Consider the following 24,393-nt stretch of genomic DNA (forward strand, 5'->3'; position numbering starts at 1 on the left):
GCCCAGCTAAAATTCTGACAGAAATGGACCATTTGGAGTAGAATACTGAGAGCCATGGGCTTTCTCAGTTAGCTGTGATCTGCAGCCAAACATCTATTTCTAGAAAGAACTGATGTTCAATACCAGTTTTTATAAATTTGTGATCCCAGAAATCGTGTATCTATAAACAAACCCTTGGGAATGGAGAGAAATTTCTACAGCAATGTTACTCAGTCCTTCACCATTCCCAATTAGATGCCATGCTTCGCATATGGTTCTATCCCCAAGGTTATTTTTTAACTTGCTAATAAATTATTTAAATCTTCATATAATTTTCCTGGAAGCAAGAAATGGGAAACATCAGACTTACAAAAAGTCACTAGTCACCTTTCTTCCTTAACTACTTTCATCATATCCAAATTAGTATTTTAAATTGTTCCCTGGATTGATAGCCTAAGGTTGTAAAAGTTTTAATCTACATATCACATGGGGAGGTGGGCGAGGTTCTAATTCTCACCACAGTTCTGTTCTCAGCCCCACTGGGGAAAGAGGACACGGATGGGTTGGGGATCTGATTCTCTTCAGAGCATCAGACCTTCCACCTTAGTGACTGCTAGATGGTGTGCTCATCCAAGCCTGCTTTAGACCACAGCATGAAGCTAAAATCAATGTCATACAAACAGCCATTTGACTAGTTTCATAAATACTCATTCACAAGCAAACTATGATTTATTTATAGGCTCGGCTTTTTGTCTTGGTTCTATGGCTAATGCCTTATCCCTGAACATAGCCAGAGAAAGAAAAGATGAGGGAGGTGGAGCAGAAGTAGCTGGCCCACCTCAGAGTACTGAGATCTTCTGAGAGGAAAGAGTTTCACCTATTTGTGTAATAGGAATAATCTAATGCTGGTGGCTTACAAGGATTTTTTACATCACTTTTGGGTTTTGAAGGTATGATTTCATTTTAAGAAAGCATCATTTGGCTATACTAAAGCTACCAGCACAACTATGTTTATTGTAGCATTATTTACCATAGCTAAGATATGGAACCAACCCAGTAGATAAGTGGATCAAGAACATGTAGTATTTATATACAATGGGATTCTATGCTTTCATCAAAAAGAATAATACCACCCCATTTGTTAGGAAATGAAAAGACTTAGAAAAAATCATATTAAGTGAAGTAAGCCAGATCCATAGAAATATAGGTCCCTCATTTGCAATAACTAGTATATATCTAGGATAATTTTATCAGATGAGCAGAAAAGCTCAAAAGCTATGTACATATGACCATAGAAGATGATGCTAAGTGGAATGAACTCCAACATATGGACACAAGAGGTCTTTCTTTGTTGTTATTGTTTTTAATGTATTATGTGATTTTTTTTTGTTTCCTTTGTATGTTCTTCCCCCTATGGTACATCCCCTGTTGTCACTGTACTTGATTTTGGTACCCTTGCATCTTGTAGATACATTTGTCTAACTTAGGGAAGGGAAGGGGAATAACAAAATGCTGAAACAAGGACACAGGATGACCCATTGCAACAAGGATACCCACAAGACACACAGTATGTTGGAAATGAGCTTTACAACTTTGGGTGGGGGGTGGCAGGAAGAGGGAAGGGGTGGGGAAGGGAAGGGATAGTGTCAGAACAACAGGGGAAGGGTAACAATGCTCAACAAGAAATGGACTCCTTGCCTTACTCATGTAACGGTCACCCCTCTGTACAGCATCTGTACAATAAAATAAAGATTAAAAAAACTAAAAAAAGGGAAAGCATTGTCTGGAATAGCATCCCATCAGAATTAAATCCAGACAGACCATACCAGGGGAAAAATGTACAAGAATCTGAGAAAGCAAAGGATGATTTAATTACTGGGAAGAAAAGCCAACACTTCACTTCAGAAAAGTATCAACCAACTCAAACATCAGAACTCACAGTGTGGAAGTTGCTCTCCCCAGCTGTCCCTCAGAGACCCAGGTTCACAGTCCAGAGGTAACAAGTGCTTCTCAGAATGACCCAGGCCTCTTCACAAACTCAGTCCGCTGCTTCTGAGTCGTGCGGGTTAGCATGCCACAAATGTTCTTTCCTACAAAACTGTTCATCCTTTTCATGTTCCCAGAAAGAGGAACAGTCCAAAGGACATTTTCATACTTCTTATTTAAATAAAATGAATTGGAAACCCAAGTCTAAATGGCTAAAGTGCTAGGACAACATTTTCTAAAATACCCAGGCTAGAGATCATCCGCTCGTTTGCACTTGCTGAGTCCTAGAGAACCAGAGGCATGGACGCTCTATTTCCCAGACTCCTTTGCCAACAGGTTCTGTTCAGGTGGAGGGGCTAGAGGCAGATCTGAAGTCAGGAAGGAGGGGTGGACTCGGCTCCTGGCTTTAGCACCAGTTCCATCTCCAGTCCTAGCAGTGGACAACATTTGGTGGCTGCAGGAATTGGCCATGTGGGGGCCAAGGAATCTCGACCCACATGTCTGTGGTAGGCCTTAAAATTGGCTGTCCAGAAGGGCAGGGGCTGATCACTTAGACACAGAAAGAGCTGTTCTTCCTTATCTTTTCCCTCTCCTTTTTGTTTAACTCTCCCAACAAATCTTTTTTTTTTTCTTCTGGTTGTGGGACTTGAACTTTGGGCCTGGGCACTGTCCCTCAGCTCTTCAGTTCAAGGCTAGCACTCTACCACTTGAGCCACAGCACCACTTCCAGTTTTCTAATGGTTTATTGGAGATAAGAGTCTCACAGACTTTCTTACCCAGGCTGGCTTTGAACTGCAATCCTCACATCTCAGTCTTCTGAGTTGCGAGGATTACAGGTGTGAGCCACTAGCGCCCGGCCCAAGAAACCTTTTATCAAATTCCTTTCTCTTGAAATACCTAACCTAGTTTCTCTTCTCCTGTCTAGGAGAACTTACCAGCTTTCAAAAGCACCAATAAATGAACTCAAACAAAGTATGTGTACTTACATAAATGCCACCAATATATCACTCACTCACACACACACACACACACACACACACACACACACACACACACACACACACACACACACACACACACACACACACACACACACACACACACAAATCCCTCCAGCACAGGTAGGAAAGCCAGTGGTCCACACAGGAAAGAAAGGCTTTATTTGAAGTACCATCTGCTTGCTGCACTTCCTTGGGAGACCTGGATTCGCTTCTTGTCAGCAGAAGGCCATTGCATCTCACTGAAAATTTACTTCAGTCTGAACCAGAGGCATGAGAATTTATGTCTCTCTGTGAAGGCCATCTGTGCTGAACAAGGATGTCTTCCCCAGATTTATTTTTCTCCAAAGAGTACACACATAAAAACATTGAAGAAGTTTTCTAATGCTCATAAATCCATGTGCCCTCATCCTGTTACTTATTAATCTTCAAACTCCCTTTCCACAAACAGAATAACTCCTTGAAAAAGCAGAAAGTTGATCTGATAAAGAATGCCAGCAGCTGTACATGGAACGCCACAAGGATCCCAATGTTTTGCTTTGCAGAAAAATGAAATTTAGTGCCTTTGAAGGATTTCCAACTAAGGGCTTTTCATAGAATTTCCCAGCTGTTGAAGTCCAAACAGACATATTTATCTGAATTTAATGATCCAATGTGGGCACAAGAATATATACATATATATGAATTATACATATCTTCCCTTATACTATATATGTTATATATACTATATATTGTATATATTGTGTGTATATACATTGTGATTTCCAAATTACTCTTAAAGGAAAAAATATCTTCAATATACAAAAAAAAAAAAAAAAGAAAGGCAAAAACCAATGCAAGTATCCAAAAGCTGCAAGAAACTGGGGAGACCAGGTCTGGGCCTCAATCACAGTATGACCATCAGCTGGATTTTCCATAAAAGTCGAGGTCAGCCCTCTTGCCCAAACATGTACAGAAGAGATTCAAAGACTTGAGGGCATCTAGCATTCGACTGTCATTACACGCGATGAGAAACAGCATCCATCCATTGTTTGTACTGCTCTGGGAAAAAGGAAAGTCTCTGAAGTCTTTACAATATCCATGTGCCTCTGTTCCTGCTGTTTAAGGATGAACTCTGTTAAGTTTCTGAGCTGGAGCTTCAGCCTCTAGGGTGGTGGTACTGGGCAAGATTGGATCCTTTACCAGCTAGGCCTTGTAGGAGCACCAGTAATTCATGCCTGTAACCCTGGGTACTTCGAAGGCTGAGATCTAGAAGACTGAATTTTGAAGGTAACCCAGACAGTAAAGTCCACAAGTGTCCATCTGAAAGGCAGGGCTGGACATATGGCTTAAGTGGTAGAGCACCAGCCTGGCAAGAAAGCCAAGCACTCATAAGGTTCTATATTAAGATCCTAGTATAGCCTGCTCTCCTAAAATAGCCATCATCTAGTTCAGGGTAGTTAGGGGCACACCTTCAGAACAAATAAATGTCATTTCATAGGTTCCTAGCTAGTTCCCTCCAGAGGTTTTTATAAAGAGTGGGCCTGGTTCCTGAATCTCTCTGGCTTCCTGTCTTGCCATTTGGTCTCTTCTATACCCCTCCCCCCACCCCCATTACACACTTTCTGGGATACCTTCACCAAGGCCAACCAGGTAGACTCACCCTATCTTCAGCCTCCAGTCTCTAAAACTGTGAGCTTAATAAACCTCTTTTCTTTACAAGTGTGCAGCTTCAAGCATTTTGGTATAGCCACAAAAAATGGACTAAGACATTACAAATGGAGCAAATCAATCTTAGCTTGAAATCAGGAGCCACTAAATCTTTGTGGAAAGCATACTGCCAGGTGTGGTGTGCCTAGCTACAAATGGCATTGGCCAATTGCACATCGGCTGTCAGGTTCCAGTTTGGTCAACAGTAAGGTATCACAACAGAGCCTGATCATGGTTACAAATACATCAATCATAAAGAAATTATTATTATTATTATTTTTTGTGGGCCATGGGGCCTGAACTCTGGGTCTGGGTGCTGTCCCTCAGCTCTTCAGCTCAAGGCTAGCACTGTACCACTTGAGCCAAGCACCACTTCCGGCATTTTCTGTTTATGTGGTGCTGAGGAATCAAACCCAGGGCTTCATGCATGCAAGGCAAGCATTCTACCACTGAACCACCTTCCCAGCCCCAAGAAATTATTTTTTTAAATTGGGTGGGGCCGAGCACCAGTAACTCACACCTGTCATCCTAGTTACTCAGGAGGCTGAGATCTGAGGATCACGGTTCAAAGCCAGCCCAGGCAGGACAGTCCATGAGACTCTCATCTCTAATGAACCACCAGAAAACCGGAAGTAGTGCTGTGGCTCAAGCAGTAGCGCACGCACCTTAAGCTGAAGAGCTCAGGGACAGCGCCCAGGCCCTGAGTTCAAGCCGCACAACTGACCCTCCCCTCCTCCCCCCACCCCAAAAAAAAATTGGGCTGGATCCCATGAGGAGAAAGGTTGACATTCTTTTTCTTTTTGGTTGGTTGTAGGGATTGAACTTGGGACCTGGTGCTGTCCCTGAGCTTTTGGCTCAAGGTTAGCACTCTACCTCTTTGAGCCACAGCACCACTTCTGAAGGTTGACATTCTTAATTGTCACATGGAAAACTTTTTCTTTTCCTCATCCTGGGGCTTGAACTCAGGGCCCAGGCACTGTCCTTGAGCGTTTGTGCTCAAAGACAGTAGTACTCTCCCTCTTGAGCCACAGCTTCATTTCTAGCTAATTGGAGATAAAAGTCTCACAGATGTTCCTGCTCAGGCTGGCTTTGAACTACATATCCCCAGTCTCCTGAGTTGCTTGGATCACAGGTGTGAGACACTTAGAACCCAGCAGGAATTTTTTTTTTTTGGTCAGTTGTGGAGCCTGAACTCTGGGCCTGGGCGCTGTCCCTCGGTTCTTCAGCTCAAGGCTAAGTGCTCTACCACTTGAGCCACAGTACCACTTCTGGTTTTTCCTGCTTATGTGATGCTGAGGAATTGAACCCAGGGCCTCATGCATGCTAGGCAAGCATTCTACCACTGAGCCACCTTCCCAGCCCAGAAAAATATTTTTAACAGGATCTCATGGCATTATTTGGGCACTTTAATATCAAAAGGCAAATGGTTTCCTTAACGGAGGCATGAACTATTCTGATGAGTGCAGGTATTTCTAGCAAACTAATTTAGTGTGCCTGTCATGCTGCAGATAAAGCTGGGAGAAGCATTCGTATTTGCATGCCTACCTTGTGGTATAGTTTGGGAGCCAGGTCAATTTATGTGAAGCAAATATAGTCATTTGACTCTTGCAAGAATATCTAGATGTGAGGGGGACTGGAGGAGAGGGGTGTGGGGGCAGAAGCAACCTGATCTCTGCAGAGCTGGGTTAGACAGAACTCAAGAGAGCAAGGTAGAGGCTACACAGAAAAAACCCCTGGGGTACAGTGGGGGTCTGCCCAGCATGCAGCCATGCCAATCAGGGCACATATCTCCCCTACAGGGGGACAGAGAGGCAGGACCAGAGCCAGGACTGCAAGTTCTTCCCTCAAGAAAACAGAGGCATGAAGACAGCTCAGGACACGCAGAGGGTGAAGATCAGAAGGACACAGAGGAGTCCAGAGTTTACAAATGGAAAGGCCTGGAACAGGTGTTGTGGCTTCAGACAGGGCAAGAGTCCAGAGACTCCAGCAAGCTGAGTGACACAGAGCAGGAACTTGAGGAACCTGTACCGTTGTCCAAAACAAGGGCACAACACAGGTCTTCCTGTCCCTGTAGCCAACCTCAAGGTTTAACAGATGGGTCCACAAATGAGCATCGAAACAGAGTGGAGAGGCACCTTAAAATGCAGGCATTCTGTCTGCACTTGTGAAATGACGGGAAAAGCAAACCTGCAGTCTGTTTCCCTAATTGTGCCCTGTCTTTTGTTAACTTTGCCTTTGTGAGTTAGCATGGGACAGAAGACGTCTTTGATCCATCAGCCATTTCCCTGGGCTGTTTTACTTCTTTGTAGGGAGGACGTGCAGTTATTCATCTTGAAATGTTTATCATTTCTCTAAATAATGGAGACTGTAAAGATGAGATGAGGAACGGCGTGCATGGCACAGTAGTGCTGGCCCCAGACTCAGACAACCGGCAGCTCCCTGCTCGGCCACGCCCAGCTCTGAATCCCTTGGTGATGTTCTTAATATTGTTTAGTGTCCAATAAACATTGCTAATGGCATTGTGATCAGTGGCACAAAGATGATCGCAATAAATAACATGACCAAGGATCTTTAAGAGTGTTTCTCAACAGCAGCTACTCATTAGAATTACTTGGGGCAACTGAGAAAAAAAATACATCTGAGCGCCACTCCGGACCAATTAACTCAGAATCCAGTTGCATATACAACAGATAGATGCTATCAATTATTTTAATACCTTCTGCGGTAAAATTAACTGTGCTACATTGTATTCGGTTGAGTAGTGTCCTTCAAAAAGTGAAGTCACGTCACCTAGAACCTCAGAATGTGGCCTTCTTTGGAAATCATCTTGGCAGATGTGGTTAGAAGAAAGTCAAGTTGGTTGGGATAGGCTCTAATCCAGGGATAGCTTTCCCTTCAGGAAAGCAGAAGCAGGCACCCATGGGAGGAAGGTGTGACCAGGGTTCTGTGTCTACCTGCCAAGTAGGGCCAAAGATGACCAAGACACAGCATCCAGAAGAGAGGCCTGTACCAGGGCCACTCTGAAACCAGAGAGGGGCAGGGGTAGAGACCCTTTATTAGAACAATGACAAAGCTTAAAGATAAACTTAACCTACAGCTAGAGCACCATATCTTTAGGGTGCATTGGAGAATAAAGCCAGAAATGCCTGCAGCACCAAAAACTTATCTTTTCTTCTTTCCTCCCCTTTCCATATCCCCTAGCCCTCTTAGGGCTCACTGATGGAAGACAAAGGACAGCATCAGAAAAACAATAAAGAAACCAACGCAAGCTAGAAAATGGAATCTGGCAAAGGGCTGAAGAGAAAGGCACAGGAAGCTAACACCCCAAACCCAAGCACTGTTGGGGCAGGGAGCTGGCTGAGTGGGGGTGGAGGGGAGGAGGGGGAGAGGGAGGGAAACAGAAGGATTCTGTTCTCACGCAGCCACTGAGGCACACCCTTGCTCACCTCGAGGGGCAGTCAGAGCTGACTGCCACCAGCTTCCAGTCTAGATCCTACCTGTGCACTGGAGAGTGATGCATCTTTTCTTCTTCTTTTTTTTTTTCTGTTTTGGAAATGCAACCACTCTTCCTTCAGTTCAGATCTAACCACTTGATGGCTCCCACTCTTACAGATGGAAATTTGGGTTTTTGCATTTATTTCATGCACCTTCTCGTCACATCTTGACACATTTTCCCAAGGGCTCATCTCCTTTTGTGTGTCTGCTATACCACTGTCATCCTATCTGAACTAGTTTGACCTCTCTGACCTTCCTCCTGGTCTCCATTTGGGACACCTATCTCTTTTTGCCTCATAAAGTCACTCCTCGGGGCCAGGCAGACTGTGTTCCCTGTCTATAAAGTCCTGGCAGCACCCACAGGTGCCATCCCTCAGTGGTGCCATCCCTTGGCCCTAGAAACCAAACACACAAACACATGCCGCCCTGAACTTCCCAGCAAAGCCCCAAGTCTGTGTGTGTGTGTGTGTGTGTGTGTGTGTGTGTGCGCGCATGTGCGTGTGCATGTGTGTGTGTGTATAAAATGAACTTTCTACTTCTTAGACCATATGTTTTCATGTTTTGGTTCAAAAACTTGCATTTACTACAACACTACACTTTCAGATTTGAAAACTGGGAAAAATAAATTATACTCAAAAGTATGTTTATCATTTAATTAAAAAATTTAACATGGTGACTGTGAAACTGTTATTACCACCTGCAACCCCTCTCTGATACACATATTTTGTTAAACTTTTTGTGTGTGTTTATACATGTGTATATGTTTTATAAAGATGAAGTTATAGTTTCTATCACTGTTTTATAAATTCTGCATATAACTTTTGAATCTCTCTTCTATACTGCTACCATAAATGGATGTATTTAATACATTCTATGTATAACCACAGTTCTTAACCTAATCTTTATTTTAGGTAAGGGATTATGTGGCATTTCCCCAACATCATTTACACAAACACATCAAGAGTCTTTTTTTTTTTTAAAGGAAGTGCTAAGCCTGTAAGAATCTTGTACCACAGTCAAATTTATACTTTAAACAAAATCATTCCAGTTGTTTCGTAAACCTCACATTCCAACATATTATAAAACAAGTTTTAAAGTATTGTGAAACAAAATTACAAAGAATACAGATTCTTTTGTAAAACATACAGACTTACTAAAATAAACATGCTTGAATGCCATCCATACTGGTTTTTCTCCTCCAAAGAGTACTCAAAGCTGGTTTAAAAAAAATAAGATATAAGACCTGTATAGATTAACAACAGTGATTACAGCTTGTTCTTGTAATTGATTGCAGACCCAGTGTGTAATAGCTGCCTGGAACAAATGCTCTGAGGTAATCAGGTGCAGGAAAGACTTTTCATAGGGTACGTTAAATACATAAAATGACTCAACATTGTGGAAAGAAAGCAGTCCGACTAAATTATGATAAAAATAAAAACTGATGACAAACTCAGCCTAGCCATTTCAGATGCATTGATCTGCTCTGCAGCAACTAGTAGGAAATACATAATAGATACCAATGAGAGGGGAAAGGGCAAATTCAGAACATGAGTCCCAGCTCCTCGCTGTTTCCTATTTCTGCAGTTATCCCACGGGACCAGTTTATATCCAAAGCATAGAACAGCACACAACTAGGCCAAGTATTTGATAACTGTAGGTATTACAAAGCAAAACAAGACACATAAGGCTGATCCTTAGAAACATAATGGGAATTAAAACTAATAATAGTAAAAAAAAAAAAAAAACAAAGTTCAGATGCTATATTTGACACTCAAGCTTGGGAAAAAGAGAATGCCAAATTCACCTTCAACACATCCCTCACTGGGACAAACACCTGTCCAATCACATACAATCGGCATTTTGAAAACAGTACCAAGGATACCTTTTTGCTGCTAGAAATTTCCTTTACATTACACATGAAGAACTCTTAGGTAGCTTTCAGAGTTCAAAGACTCCTTAGAACGGGTTCAGACATGAGGTTGCGGGTTGGTATGAGAGAGTGAAACAGAGGGAAAGTATTGAAAAGTTGTTTGTTTGTTTAAATTAAGGAATATCCCTCGGTAAGTGTGAGTACTCCTTTGGAGGAAAGTAAAACTCGGCCTTTGCTGTCCCTGACCCTGTGCCCCTGGCCGGCTTGGACCTTCCTGGCTCCCATCTCTTGTAGAAGTCTGCCATCCTCGTCCCCGCTATATCCACCAGACATTCCCAAGAAGGAATTTTTGTGTGGTGAATGGGACCAAAAACACCTTCTCTGATTTGGTTTCCTGCCTTCCTTTTTCTCTACTTGGAAAGGGTGGCTGTGTGTCAGTGGTTTTCACCATCCTATCAGCATATGCAGCAACATGTACGCCTTTTAAACTTTGCCAAAGCCAGCATTTTCTAACAAGAACTCACTCTTAGGACATAGACAGCTGAGCTGATGAAATACCACCACCAATGCCATATAAATAAAATCGACTTTTCCAGAACGTGAAATTTTGTGTCTAGAATCAAAACCCTTGGTATTACCCCAGTTGTGCGTGGGTCTTTCCTTTTAAAGCTTTTAGAAACTATTGGATTTGATATAAATGCTACAAAGTTATATTCTAATTTCACAAGTACCTTTCTGACTTGATGCATCTTTCCAGAATCCTTCTAGAACCTTCTCTCCCATCAACTGAGAGAGCATGAAATAGCCCTTTTAATAAAAAGAGCTCAGTGATTTCTTGTTCTGATATTTTCTGAGTCTGCAGATGTAAAAGAGCTATCAGGCACGAACGTTGATTTCCTTGGAATACTATGAGATGACAAACACACACAATAGAAAGCTTTAGAGGTGAAACATAATGTTAAATGATCCAGTAAGAAAGCCAGAAGCTCTTGTTAGAACTGATCGACAAATTATCTCAAGGTTAAAGAGGTGATCCAATTCAAAGAAACACAAAGGTGTGAGCCAAAACTCCGTGATCTGAGCACACTGCTGGGACTATGCTTTCTCTGTGCCTTGTGGGTCTTTACTTTGTTTGCTGTTCTTCTGCTAGTTTGTACTGGAGAGTAAGTGAGACATGACAATAGCAGTGTTGTTATAACATTTCCCACTGACAGGAATCAGGAAAAGCCACGTGAGGAAATGTTTCATCTTAGAATTGTTTTGGCCAGGGTTTATGACAAAGAACTTCAAGAAAGAACTTCCAGGTCAGCCCTGGGACTAGAGCGTGTCTGACTGAAGCCTACCTGGGCTCCACAGCTTTGCAAGAATTACCCTGTTATGACTGGAAAGTTTAGAGTTAGGTGGCCTGAAGTACGGATGAAACTTTGCCACCAAACTCTGAGTAGTTCCACACATGGAACTGTCTTGTTTCTTGCAACTTCCTTCACTTAGCACTATCAAAACTTGGTTGGGCCAGGTGGGAGCATGTAAGGAGGCGCCTGGTCTTTCCCATGATTCAGATGTACATTCATTCTGCCAACTCTGGACAAACACTAATTTCTCACCCACTCTATCATTACAACTTATCATGGGACCCACAATCGCATCCCCAAAAGGGCACAAAGTCATGATGGGAAATATTTGATCCTTGGGGCCTTTTACACACAAGTTGTGTTTAGTTAGAGGTCTCAGAGTGATTAAAGCAAACTAGAACATCTGCAGGGATTTCCTGCTGAACTGACTGGGTGAGCATGGCCAGGCGGCCAGCCAGTAGCCTTCAACAATCAGACAGCTTTACTTTTTTGCAAAACAAACGTAATTTTAAGCTCAAGATGCATAACTCTTGTTATGCCTGGTGCTAGGTGCAGGTGGTCCACACTGGTAATCCTAAATATACAGGAGGCTAAGATCTGAGGATCACAGTCTGAAACCAGCGTGGGCAGGAAAGCCTATGAGACTCTTATCTGTAATAAACTACTCAGAAAAAGCCGGAAGTGGCACTGTGGCCCAAGTGGTAGAGAGCTGGCCTTGAGTGCAGAGAGGCTTAGGGACAGTGCCCAGGCTCCGAGTTCAAGACCCAGGACTGGTAAAAATAAAAAATAATTTTTTTTTAAAGATGCCTGGTTCTAACACAGGATGGCACAACACTCTGGGATTCGATTTTAGAGAGATGGAAATGTCACGTGAAGACCTTCACATGAATGTCCATATATGTAGGAAAAGTATTTTTTAAAATGGACCAGGAGGCCGCCTGCCCACCACCCCACCCCAAGCCTAGCCCAAGGCTCTTTGGAGCCTCCCCAAGGCCCTTCTGCAGGCAGTCTTGCTTGTTTTGTCCCTGAGGTCTGGGAAGGGCTGGTAGGTATCCTGAAGAGCCTATATCAGAGTGGAAATGGCACCCTGTGAATTCTGAGTCCAGGCCACGCACACACACGCGTGCACACACACACACACACACGCGCGGGCACACACACACACACGCAGACGCAGATCTGTGAGATGGCGGCTGTGGGGCTCAGGGTGGTGACCTGGGCAGCCATGCTAGGAGGAAGCCCAAGCTGCGGGGAGAGGTCGTGCCCCATTGCTCTGACCTCTTGACCCTTAGAATTTGTGGGCACGAGGAAATGATCGTCTTCAGTGACTAAACGTTGCTGTCATTTGTTACATCCTCACAGTAAGCAGAATTTCAGCTGGATCTATGATGGTTTTGAAAAAACAACTAATGTAAATAAGACAAAATACTTTTTCTCATTTTAAGTGACAGGTGAGTATTTGTTGTAGTTTTCTTTAGGAAAAAAAAATTGTTCTTGTCCTGGTACTGGGGCTTGATCTTAAGGCTGGGGCACACTATCCTTGAGCTTTTTCACTCAAGGCTGGTGCTCTACCACTTGAGCCGCAGCTCCACTTGTAGCTTTTCTTGTGGTTAATTGGAGATAAAATTCTCATGAGCTTTCCTGCCGGGGCTGACAGAACTATAATCCACAGATCTTAGCCTCTGAGTAGCTAGGGTTACAGAAATGGGACACTTGTGCCTGGCAGAAAAATTTATACTTCAAATTATTATGCTGTAATTTAACATAAATGTTGGAATTTCCAGTAAGCTTGTAAGGGCTTAAATCAAAACAGGAAAAAAAATCCCAAAGAGTCACCTGTAAAATTATTTATATTTTACTTCATTCACTGAAAGATTCAAGGGTGGAGGTGAAAATCCTGTAAGAGGCCGTGAAGGATTCTGGACGTGTTACTAAACAACTCAGCTGTCCAGTGCTCTTTATTCAGGTCTCTCTTCCTCACCCCTTGGCACCGTCCCCCTCCATTCCTCCCTGCCTGTTTTTCTGTTTTTCCTCCCATACTAGGGATTGGACTTGTCCTCATGTTTGTCAGTTAGACAAGTACTCCACCACTTGAGCCATACCTTGCCCCAGGTTTTCCTATCAATGTAAAAGGGGGGGTAGTATTTACATCTCCCAGGACTGTAGCAAGCACCAAGGAGATGGCATGCAATGCCCGTGCTAGAGCAGGTGCCTGACTTACTAATGCTGCCATGAAAAAGAAGACGCAGGCCCAAGCCCCGAGGGCTGCAAGGCTGCACAGGTGGGGCCCGCTCAGCAGGACCGCAAGAGCAGGCTGGTTGCACGGGGACATGGGGTTTTGCTGGAGGAAGGCAGAAGCCAAGGAAAACAGAGCATGGAGGGGATGGCTGTGCAGTCTTCCTGGGTAAGTCACGGGCCGGGTCAGCAGGGAGAGCGAGCCACTTCTGGAACAAAGGTGTGGCTGGTGGCAGCTTGATGAGAGGCTCGGTGTGTGCCCCGTGTCCTCTGTCTTTTTCCCTCCCTTTGGTTCTGCTCTCCGGACTCTTTCCTGCCTGCGTCCCCTGGTGGGATGACTCACGGCCGTGGCAAGGCAGATGGGGTCTGAGACGGTGTCCAAGTCCAGAAGCCATGCCCAGACACAGGGAGGGCCACAGGCTGACAGATGACTCAGCCGCTCCCGGGCCTGACATCCCCAGCGCGTGTGCGCGCAGAGCAAGGATACCGGCTGCTCCCAAAGGCCCCAGAGGACTCACCGTGGTGACAGCCGCTCATCAAGGCCCTGCACTCCCCACCCCGTCCTTCTGACTGCCATGCGTGTCCAGCAGGCCCCTCCAACGGGGCAGGAACAGCTCCTGAGTGCCGAGGGGAAAGCTGGGCCAGGGAAATCACGGAGCTCCAAGACACAGGCTGACTCTCTGCTGACGTTTGCTCCCTGCGCACCGGGTGCAAAGGCATCTCCAGAGGCGGCCAGGCCTCCTGTCCCAGCCCAGTCTTCAGGCCCTCCGGAGCTCTGGTCTGCCCTGGCTCTCACAGCAAACCCCGGCACAGGGCCCCCGCATACATCTGGATTCTGCAGCCCCAGAGCAGAGCAGGCAAGCTGAGGCCCTGGATGCCCCCATTTATTGATGAAGAGCGCTAAGAGGGAAAGAGCATGGGCACGGCCCCTCCTTGCATCCCTCCGTTCACACACGACTCTCGTTTGGTCCTCCCAGCTGCCTTCCCAGGAGGGAAGGAAGCCCGGCCAGCTGCCCTCATGTGGATCTTGGCGCCCTGGCCAGGCGGTGCCCTCCACCCCCTCAGTCCGTTTCCTCAGTCACTCACCACTGTTAGGCACTGAGGTGTGCAGACCACAGAGAAGCCCTCTGCACGCGCCATTTCCACGAGTCTGCCCTCATGGCGCTCCACATAGCACGACTTCCGTTTCACAAGACCCCAAGCTCAAAGCTAACATTTGATCATTTCTTTGCAAAAAAACAAAACAAAAAAACTCATTTCCTGCAGCAATCAATGCAATTATTCAACTGTCCACAGAGTTAACTCATGACAGTTTTGTTTTCATATTGGACTAGATTGATGTTAAAAGAGTTCTGAGCCCTACCTATGTAGATACACACACACACACACACACACACACACACACACACACACACACACACACACACACACACACACACACACACACACACACACACACACACACACACACACACACACACACACACACACCCCTACAAGGCAGTTGCCCTTCTAGGAGGCAGACCAAAGATATTGTCACACAATTACCACGTGACTGACACATGACACATGGAAAGATCAAGAAGCCTGAGAGGAAGGCTGTTGGAACAGTTTCTTTCACTGAGGATTGGAAATGCTTTCCTTTTCTCTTTTCTTTCTTTCTCCCCCCACCCCTTTTTGTGCCAATACTGTGGCTTAAACTCAGAGCCTTGTGCTCTCCCTAGGCTATTTCGCTCAAAGCTAATGCTCAGCCACTTGAGCCACAGCTCTGCTTCTAGCTTTTTTGGTGGGTAACTGGAGATGAGAATCTCCTGGATTTGTCTGCCCGGGCTGGCTTTGAACTGTGATCTAAGATCTCAGCCTCCTGAGTAGCTAGGGTTACAAGTGTACAGGTGTAAGCCACTGGTGCCTGGCTAGAAATATATTTCTGTAATTTGATTTTTTTTTGGTTTTCATATGATTTTATTTAAAAATCTGCAAAGGTGAAGGGATCTGCTCTTTTGTTAAAAGAATGCATTTTTTTCACAGTATATATTGAGCCATATTAGTTTTGTATTGATAGTCACAAAAAATCAAGTTTATGTTTATGTTTATGAACAGAAACTTGTAATTTGATTTTTTTAAGTTGATGCCAAATTAACTTTATTAACATCAATCGTCCTTTCTCCTCTACCCTGCATATTGAATATTGGGGTTGAATTTTCATGAGACTGCTCTATGAGTATTTGCTTTGAAAACACACTCAACAGCCATGTCAGGAAGCTCGTTCTCAGCAGACTTCTGCAGAGAATCCCTTTTGGAAACCACCACTCTTAAGTGTATGCGATTTTTGTCACCTCCCCCATTCCCCCGTAAGTGTGCGACAACTGATCTTCAGAACAGGAGCTCTTGGCTCCTGGTCCCTTCTGTTTCTGGCGTGGAGGCTTTGGCTTGCGGTGACTCTCCCCACAGGGCAGCAGACACACACGTCCCCTTTCATCTTGAACTGTCTGTCACCCACAGCTTCCAGTTGGCAGGAGCAAGGTGAAATCAGAGCCCTCCTGTGCGCACGCTGGGTTAAGCCACCGGGAAAAGGCACCTGAGACTGGAGACACTGGAACTGGAGGAGGGCTGAGGGCATGCACACACCTTGGAGTGGGCAGCCTGGTGCTTGCTGAGTGCCACCCCGCAGAGGCAGAACTGCCTTCTCTCAGGAGAGCCCTAGTACCACCATCCACTTAGCACGTGAGGATTGGGGTTTTCATGCCTGAAATTCAACATCAGAAACTCTGATCCGGGTGGTGCAGCTCACACCTATAATCCTAGCTACTTAGGAGATAGATATCAAGAAGATTGGGGTTCAAGGCCAGCCTGAGCAGAGGTTTGTGAGATCTCAACCAATGAAAAGCTGGGTGTTGAGCGTTCTGCCATCCTAGCCACACAAACAGAAGCATAAACAGGAGGAGGACTGAGCTCCAGGTATAAACACAAGACCCTCACTTGCAGGGAAATGGACAGACCTAGAAAACGGTATTACATGAAGTAGGTCAGGCTCAGAGAGATGAAAGCACATGTCTTCTCTCCTGTGGGGAAGTTAGATCTAAAATATAAACATCCATGAAAACACACAGGGCCGCATGTACACACCACGCACACACCGCATGCACACACCAGGCATGCATACACCACTACACAGGGGTGGATGCTAACAGAACAACTCCCTTGAACAACTTACAGGCAGTTGAACCAAATAAAGACCAGGATCAGGTTAGAGGGTGGGGAGAATGATAGGAGGGCGACACTGATCAAGATGCATTGTATTTATAAGTTGACACATTAAGACCCCTCTGTGCCTGTTGTCTGGAGAATCAGGACTGGTGCTTCATTCCATGTCTTCTCTCCTACTAGGGAGACACCCACTGGCAAACCTCCCAAGGCTGGCGTCTGGCCATGTGTGCTAAAGGCCTTACCTGACTGAGCACCTCTGTTTGGACACCACCTTGTTTGTGGCATGTTATGACAGATGTTACAACCCAGCTGTCTCGACTTTCGCAAGGTAAAAATACAAACTAGCCCCAGGATGCTCAGACGCTGCTGTGAGGACTCTAGTCTACTGCTGCGGCCCAACCTCTGCTGGCCATGTGAATCTTTGATCTCGGCACTAGGGAGTTGTATCTCAACATACAGAAGGACAGATTGCTGTGACCCGGGGTGGGGGTGGGGGAGAGGGGGTCTGTGCATCCCGGGGTTGGATCGCTGTCTTCTTCCACAGGAGCCATAGCTATCACCCCAAGTGAATTGCAGCTCATTTCCCACATTACCTGAAGTCCCCAAAGTTCATCCCTGAACAAGAAACACAGCTTCCCACACTTATTTTTAGATTTCACTACAAATAAACACAACATCTGCCAGCAAAAGAATCCTCAAAAGAAATGTCACGGACCCCACGCCCCAATGTATCAGAGTGACTTGCAGGTGCTTCTGGGTCATGTCCGAATGCTGTTTAGTGTACACATGTGAATACTCAGATAACAGAGGAGGGGCTCATGAAGCTTGAGTTCACGTTTCCACGCTGCCGTGTCCCATCCATCACAGTTACCATGGAAAACCACGGCCACCCATCACCCCCTTATTTCCTCTGCCTGCGAGCAATCTGACACGAGAGCCACGCATCTCAGGGGACTGGCTTCCAGAGCAGAGGAGGCAGCTTGTGATTCTGAAGTCTGGGCTGTACCACCCAACAACCCTCATCCAGTAGTTTCCGTCCTGCGTGTGGCTCATGGCGAATTCCCCTCCTTGACTCTCCACAAGGATCTTGAACAGATATTTGGGAGGCAGTGTGCACACCCCATCCAGAGAGTCGAGACCTTCATCCTGGTGAACATCAGCCATGGCCTACTCAGCGATCAGGAAGAAGGGCTGAAACAAGGAAGAATCAGCACCTCCTTCTGGCTTCACCCTGACATCTACCCACACACTCAGATAGGAAACCCCTGAGTTCAGACTGCAGGAATTCAGTAGAGTAGGAACCTGAACTCTGACTCAGCTGTACAGGGACAGAGGAGGGAAGCGGGGTGCCAGTCAGGGGCTGCTTTACTCGGGGAGCAGAGAGGCGGGCACCCTGGCCCCATGCGGGCATCTTCCCACTGTGGCAAAGCCTGGCACCTGGGGTTTGGAAACAATTCAACCACGATCACTGTAGCCCTTCCTGGATGTCCGTGTGTCCCTCTTCAGATCTATTTTTAGAGCCAAAGCGCTGAGTACTCCTTGCACCTTGAGGCCTGGGTTACGTCAGGTGGATGCCACCAGCATCCAAAGCATGACACAAGAACATGGGCTGGGAAGGTGGCTCAGTGGTAGAGCACTTGCCTTGCATGCCTGAGGCCCTGGGTTCGATTCCTCAGCACCACATAAGCAAAAAGAAAAAAGCCAGAAGTGGTGCTGTGGCTCAAGTGGTAGAGCGCTAGCCTTGAGCTGAAGAGCTGAGGGACAGCACCCAGGCCCAGAGTTCAGGCCCCATGACCGGACCCCCCCCCAAAAAAAATTAAGAACTTTAAAAATCACATTGGCTTAACTGCTTATAAGCCCTTCAACTCCACCCCCTGCTATCTGTCTTTATTATCAAGAAGTGGTGTTATTTTATTACTAGCAGAGTTGGGACGCAAGAGGCAGTGTTCCCTTAGAAGCTGCGTGTCTGAGCTCTGGCCCAGATCGAAGGCCACGAGCCATTCGCCACACTTCTCTCCTTCAGAACATGCCTCACCAAGGATGCTAAGGGACTCGCCTTGGAAACTCCTTTCTTGGTTATGAGTTAAGAAAGAAAGAAAAACATCCACAGAAGAATGTTGGAAGAGTTTCATTTGGTCACAAAGGTTAGGCCACTTTGGCTCTCTCTTTCTCCGTAGTCTTGGAGGCCGGAGCGCTGTGGGTCCTAGGCCCCCGACACCTCTCGGCTACTGACACAGGCCACTGAGGACAACCAAGACAGCCCTTGTGCACAGGGAACATCAGCACATAAAAATCAACGCCTTCCTGGTCAGGTGTTGTGGCTCACACCTGTCATCCCAGCTACTCAGGAGGCTGAGATCTGAGGATCACAGCTCAAAGCCAGCCTGGGAAGGAAAATCCATGAGACTCCTATCTCCAATTAATTGCCAAAAGCTGGAAGTGGAGCTGTGGCTCAAGTGGTAGAGTGCTAGCCTTGAGCAAAAAGAAGCTCAGAGACAGCATCCATGCCCTGAGTTCAAGCCCTAGGACCAGCAAAAAAGAAAAAATAAATAATAAATCATGTCTCCAAGCCAGCAGTTCAGCCCCTTTTATTTCTGGCATGTGCCAGGTTGCATCTACCAAGTGAAGTTCTCACAGATGTCAGAGACTCGTGCAGACACAGTGCGTCTGGTGGGGACCTGTCCACTCAGTTCTCCAGGACCAGCGTGCTTGGTTCCCTGGGGTGGGGGGAGACACCAGCACGTGTGTTTCAAGGCCTGATTACTTCTATACCTCATGAATCTAGGGGTGGGAGGCACAGGGCTTGGCCTTGTGGGTTGTAAAGCAGTGGCCCCTTAGGAGAGAAGGGCTCTGTCAGTCTGTGATGTCTGTTTCATGGTTGCCTTAGTTGTGGCTGTAAAAGGGGTTACATTTGCCACTCAGTCCCCATCACAACTATTTACTAGGGCCTGTGGGGCCTTGGGGGACAGATGTCTGCCCTGGGCTCTCCATGGGATGTAGGGGCCACCCACACACCACCAGTATACCAGCAGGGAAATAGGCAGAGAAGTCCAAGGAAGCCTGAAAGTATGACCCAGTCTGTATCCAAGAGGAAAGGCACTGGATTCCCAACTTCAAGGGCAAATTTGTGGTCAATGGATTTTTTTGGGTCAGTTGTGGGGCTTGAAATCTAGGCCTGGGTGCTGTCCTTTAGCTCTTCAGTTCAAGGCTAGTGCTCTACCACTTGAGCCACAGCACCACTTCTGGCTTTTTCTGTATATGTGGTGCTGAGGAATCGAACCTAGGGTCTCATATATATGAGGCAAATGCTCTACCACTGAGCCACTTTCCCAGCCCATGGATTTTTTTTTGTTGTTCTTATTGGTTGTAGGGCTTGAACTCAGGGCCTGAGTGTTATCCCTGAGCCTCTTGGTGCTCAAGGCTAGCACTCTACCACTTGAGCCACAGCTCCACTTCAGGTTTTTGAGTAGTTAATTGGAGATGAGTCTCATGGGGACTTTTCTACTTGGGCTGGCTTTGAACCATGATCCTCAGATCTCAGCATCCTGAGTAGCTAGGGTTACATGCATGAGCCACTGGCACCCAGCTGGTCAATGGATTTTTTTTAAGACAAATTTATTAGTGATTTATTATGCTCGGCCAGTCCAGGGTGAAATCCACCCCTGAGCCTGTTCCCGCTCTGCTCTATTCCTTGGCTTGTACCTGGACACAGGAAGCAATTGCTTGGAGCTCTGTCTAATGGTCAGCCACCTTGGCAGGTGCATAGCATGCACAAATGGGAATATATATTACTAAAGCAAGTGAGGAGAAGATTGGGGCACAGGCAGCTGCTGTGGTGCAGTTGGGGTTGTGGGGAGGGGCTGGGATTTAGGCTCAGACCCATCTGACCCGAAGGACCACATATCCTTTCCACATGAAGATGCTCATGCTGTGAATCTTTAGCTCACAAAACAAAAAGCGTAGACCTGGATGCCACATCTGTTGGACAGCCCATGTGGTGATGCATCTTGACTTTCTCCAAACTGCTCTAGGATTTGCCAAGATTCCTGGGGGGTGTCGTTGAGCTGCGTGCTCTCTCCACGCAGTCTGTTTTAGGATTTACTGCCTGTTTCACAGCTCTGGGAAGCTCAAGACTTTCAGGAAACATAGCATTTCATCAATTTCTGACTCTGCCCTGGAGATAAAGGGATGTTCCCTCCCCCACCTCCATCTGTTTGGGGGACTTGGCAGAACTTACGCTGATGTCACCATTACTTCCCATCACTATCCTCATGAAGAAACACCCAGCCCTTCTCCCTGTGAGGTCCACGGACCACCTGCATGGGCCCCCAGATGTTTTGTAAAGAAGGAGGGGTTCTAAACCCAGCCCTCATTTTGGATTCCAGACTCTATGGGTGGGATCCAGGAATGTACACCAACCAATGCTCAGGGCTCTCAACAGATAGCCATAGAGAAAAGGAAGATGAAGACAAGAGCACGTGAGAACTGAACATCTCTTTCCTTGTGTTTTCATCTTGGATACCTCCTTGACCTCTGAGGCTAAGGGCCAGGTCAAGGACTTTGTCCTGGCTCAGCCCTGAGCCCCAGCAGAGGGTGGCGCTCTCCACTACATGCACCAGGACACACCTATAGCACGTTGTTGTGTCAGGGCAGTCTGCTCAGCCCAGCTTTGAACTTGTTAAGACAAAGCATCTCGTCCACCTTTGTACCTCCAGCCTAGCCCAGGGCCTGCTGTGCCAACATCCTCTAAATATGGAATCATTTCCACTGAACTGTGTTTGAGAATCCAAAAATCTCACTGCCAGAGAGAAGCAGGTGATATTCTCACCTCGTTTGATAATAAAGCTCCCTAGTGCATATTCCTCATTGTTCTTGGGTCCACAAATGGCACCACATGAGCCTCCTTGGCCATAACGCTTTAATTCATCACCAGAGGAAAAGAATAGCTTGAAGGACTCACATTAGAAAACAAAATATTTAACTTCTGTTAAACGGCTGGTGTTTTGGGAAAATCTCGTTTCCTAATAAACCTTAATTCCTAATAAAAACAACCACTTCAGTTATTCTAGATCCAGCCAGACAGTCTAGAAGGGAAACAGGATTCCAGGCCACTGCTTTTCTCCAGCTCCCACAGAAGCAAGTGTGAATTCTCCCTGGAGAGAGTCAGGTTTTTCAGCCAAACCAACCAACGGGCTCATGTTTAAAACACACAAACACACAGCAATCTACAACAACAGACTTGGGACCGCAAGACATCAGGTAGATAGATACTAGATACAGTATAAAGGGTAAGCATGTATAAAATACTTAACAATTAAAAAGCAGAAACACAGAAGTGAACAAGAAACAAGAAACTACCAGTGTAGGATCAGGTATGACATGGGAAGCTGAGATTAATAGAACGATGGTTTCCAGACCAACCCATACAGAAAAGTCAGCAAGACTCTTTTTCAGTGGGAGACACTTGGGATGGTAATGTGTACCTGTCATACTAGTCAGGATGGGAAGTGAGAAAATAGGAGGATCAAGGTCCATGCACATACCCAGGCAGTACATGAGATCCCTCCACCATCTCCAAAACTAACCAGTTCAGAAAAAAAGGACTAGAGGCACAGGTCAGCAATAGAACATCTGCCCAGGAAGCATGAAGCCCTGAGTTCAAACTCCAACACTGCCAAAACTAGTTAATAAGCACCAGATTAAATTATTGTTGAACAAAAAGTTAGTTACTTGAAGGAGATCTACAAAAAGTATCTAGACCATACTTAATAGACACAGAAATGGAAAATATTGATAGGCACAAAAGAAAGACAAAGAAGGTCCAACTTGCTTTTCATTAGAACCTCAGAAGGAAAGACCCGATGATAGAAGAGGCAACAGTGAAGAGATGATGGCTAAGAATCTTCCAGAACTTAGTAAAGAATGGAAACCATGGGGGAAACATGCTTTACTCAACAAACATTCACTGAGTGCACCACATACGTCAGTGGTGTGTGTCAGGGGGGTGGGGTGGGTATTGCAGTAACAAGGATAGAATTTAGCGCTATGCACGCTAGGCAAATGCTCTCCCACTTCAACAACACCTTTAGCATTTTTGTTGTAGATTGCCTTTCAGATAACCCTCACTTTTTGCCTATGTCTACTCCCAGAGCCCTCCTACTTATATTGCCACATAGCTGGAGAATATGTGTGAGATACAATGCCTGTCTTATTTGTTAAGATGGGGTCTTGCTATCTTCTTCCTTTTTTCCCTTTTCTTTTTTTTTCTTTTTCTTTTTTGCCCAAGTTGGCTTTGTATCATGATCCTGTCTGTCTCTACCTCCTAAGTAGCTGACATTATAGTCATGAGCCAGATACTTTTTAGAGGCAATATATTCCAAGCTGGACATGTTATTTAAAAATAAAGATCTAGCTAGATACAATCTAAGAGAAGGATGATCACCTGCGATGCAAGGTCGGATTGAAAACAGACTTCCAAAGCAAAATGAAAGCCACACTGCTGAGAGATCACAGCTCTCCAAAGTGCAACAGGTGTTTAAAGACTGAGCCTCCTGCACGGTATTCACTCCGCACCAGGCTGGAAGTTCAAGCAGGATGAGAGCCTCAGATCCGTGTCTTTGGTTTGCATCTGCCTCCTTTACCTCAGCCAGACACCTGCTTCTCTCTGCATGTTCATTATTTAAGTGTCTTTCTAAAACCTGGTGAGTACCTAACCAATATCAGCCTCCTTTAAGGAGGCTGAAGGCACAAGGACAGGAAGAGCATTTTAATTACTTTCCTCAAACTTCCTGTTCAAGATCTGGGAAAAGGCTGCTGAGTCTTCAGTCATTGTCTTAAACCTGAAGCCCAGTTAAATATAGCATATCATGGACAGATCACTCCACAGACAGACTACTCCAGCATGAGATCACCCCACAGACAGATCACCCAGGATGAGATCACCACACAGACAGATCACCCAGGATGAGATCACCCCACAGACAGATCACCCAGGGTGAGATCACCCCACAGGCAGATCACCCAGGATGAGATCACTCATAAGCAGGAGCAATCATATCATCTCACCTCATCTCATGGGTCATCCCTCCCTTCAAGCAGTGGGGATTCCTCAGGCTTCTTTGAAGAACTAAAACTGAGATAATGCTCATCATGACTACACTTTGACCAAGACTGCTTAATAACATGGCTTATGCCCCTGCCCCGATTTCTCAATATAAACCTAAAGCTCATGTCAGGATGTCCTAAAGGTGGGCTCACATGCTTCATGACAGCAATAATGAAATCAAGGTATTTCCATACAAGCAAAATCTGACATATTTATCATCTACCAATATACACTAAAGAACCTTTTTAATGTTTGCTTCAAAGGAAGAGGGAAAAAAAGAGGTAGCCTACTGAACAATGGGAAAAGACTAAATGTAGCCCAAACATATGAAAACATAAATCAATAGTGAAGGCCAGGCCCAGAATACTGTCTTCTAATACTTGCAAGATAGCAGTGGCTGAATTGCGGTGTTTAGGGCTCTTAAACTGTTAAGGTGGAGACCTCCTGGCATTAAGTTAGGTTGGTAAGAAGGCTTGA

The 24,393-nt window shown here is 45.7% G+C and overlaps 1 protein-coding gene across 1 annotated transcript in view; it reads right to left on the reverse strand.

The window, feature by feature from the left end:
• Nucleotides 1–24,393, reverse strand: part of Slc22a3 (solute carrier family 22 member 3) — a 70,866-nt gene that overhangs the window by 41,106 nt on the left and 5,367 nt on the right. The gene's annotated exons all lie outside the window — the stretch shown is intronic.

This window comes from Dipodomys merriami, unplaced genomic scaffold, assembly GCF_024711535.1.
Source record: "Dipodomys merriami isolate MVZ:Mamm:240054 unplaced genomic scaffold, mDipMer1.0.p SCAF_8, whole genome shotgun sequence".
NCBI lineage: Eukaryota > Metazoa > Chordata > Mammalia > Rodentia > Heteromyidae > Dipodomys > Dipodomys merriami.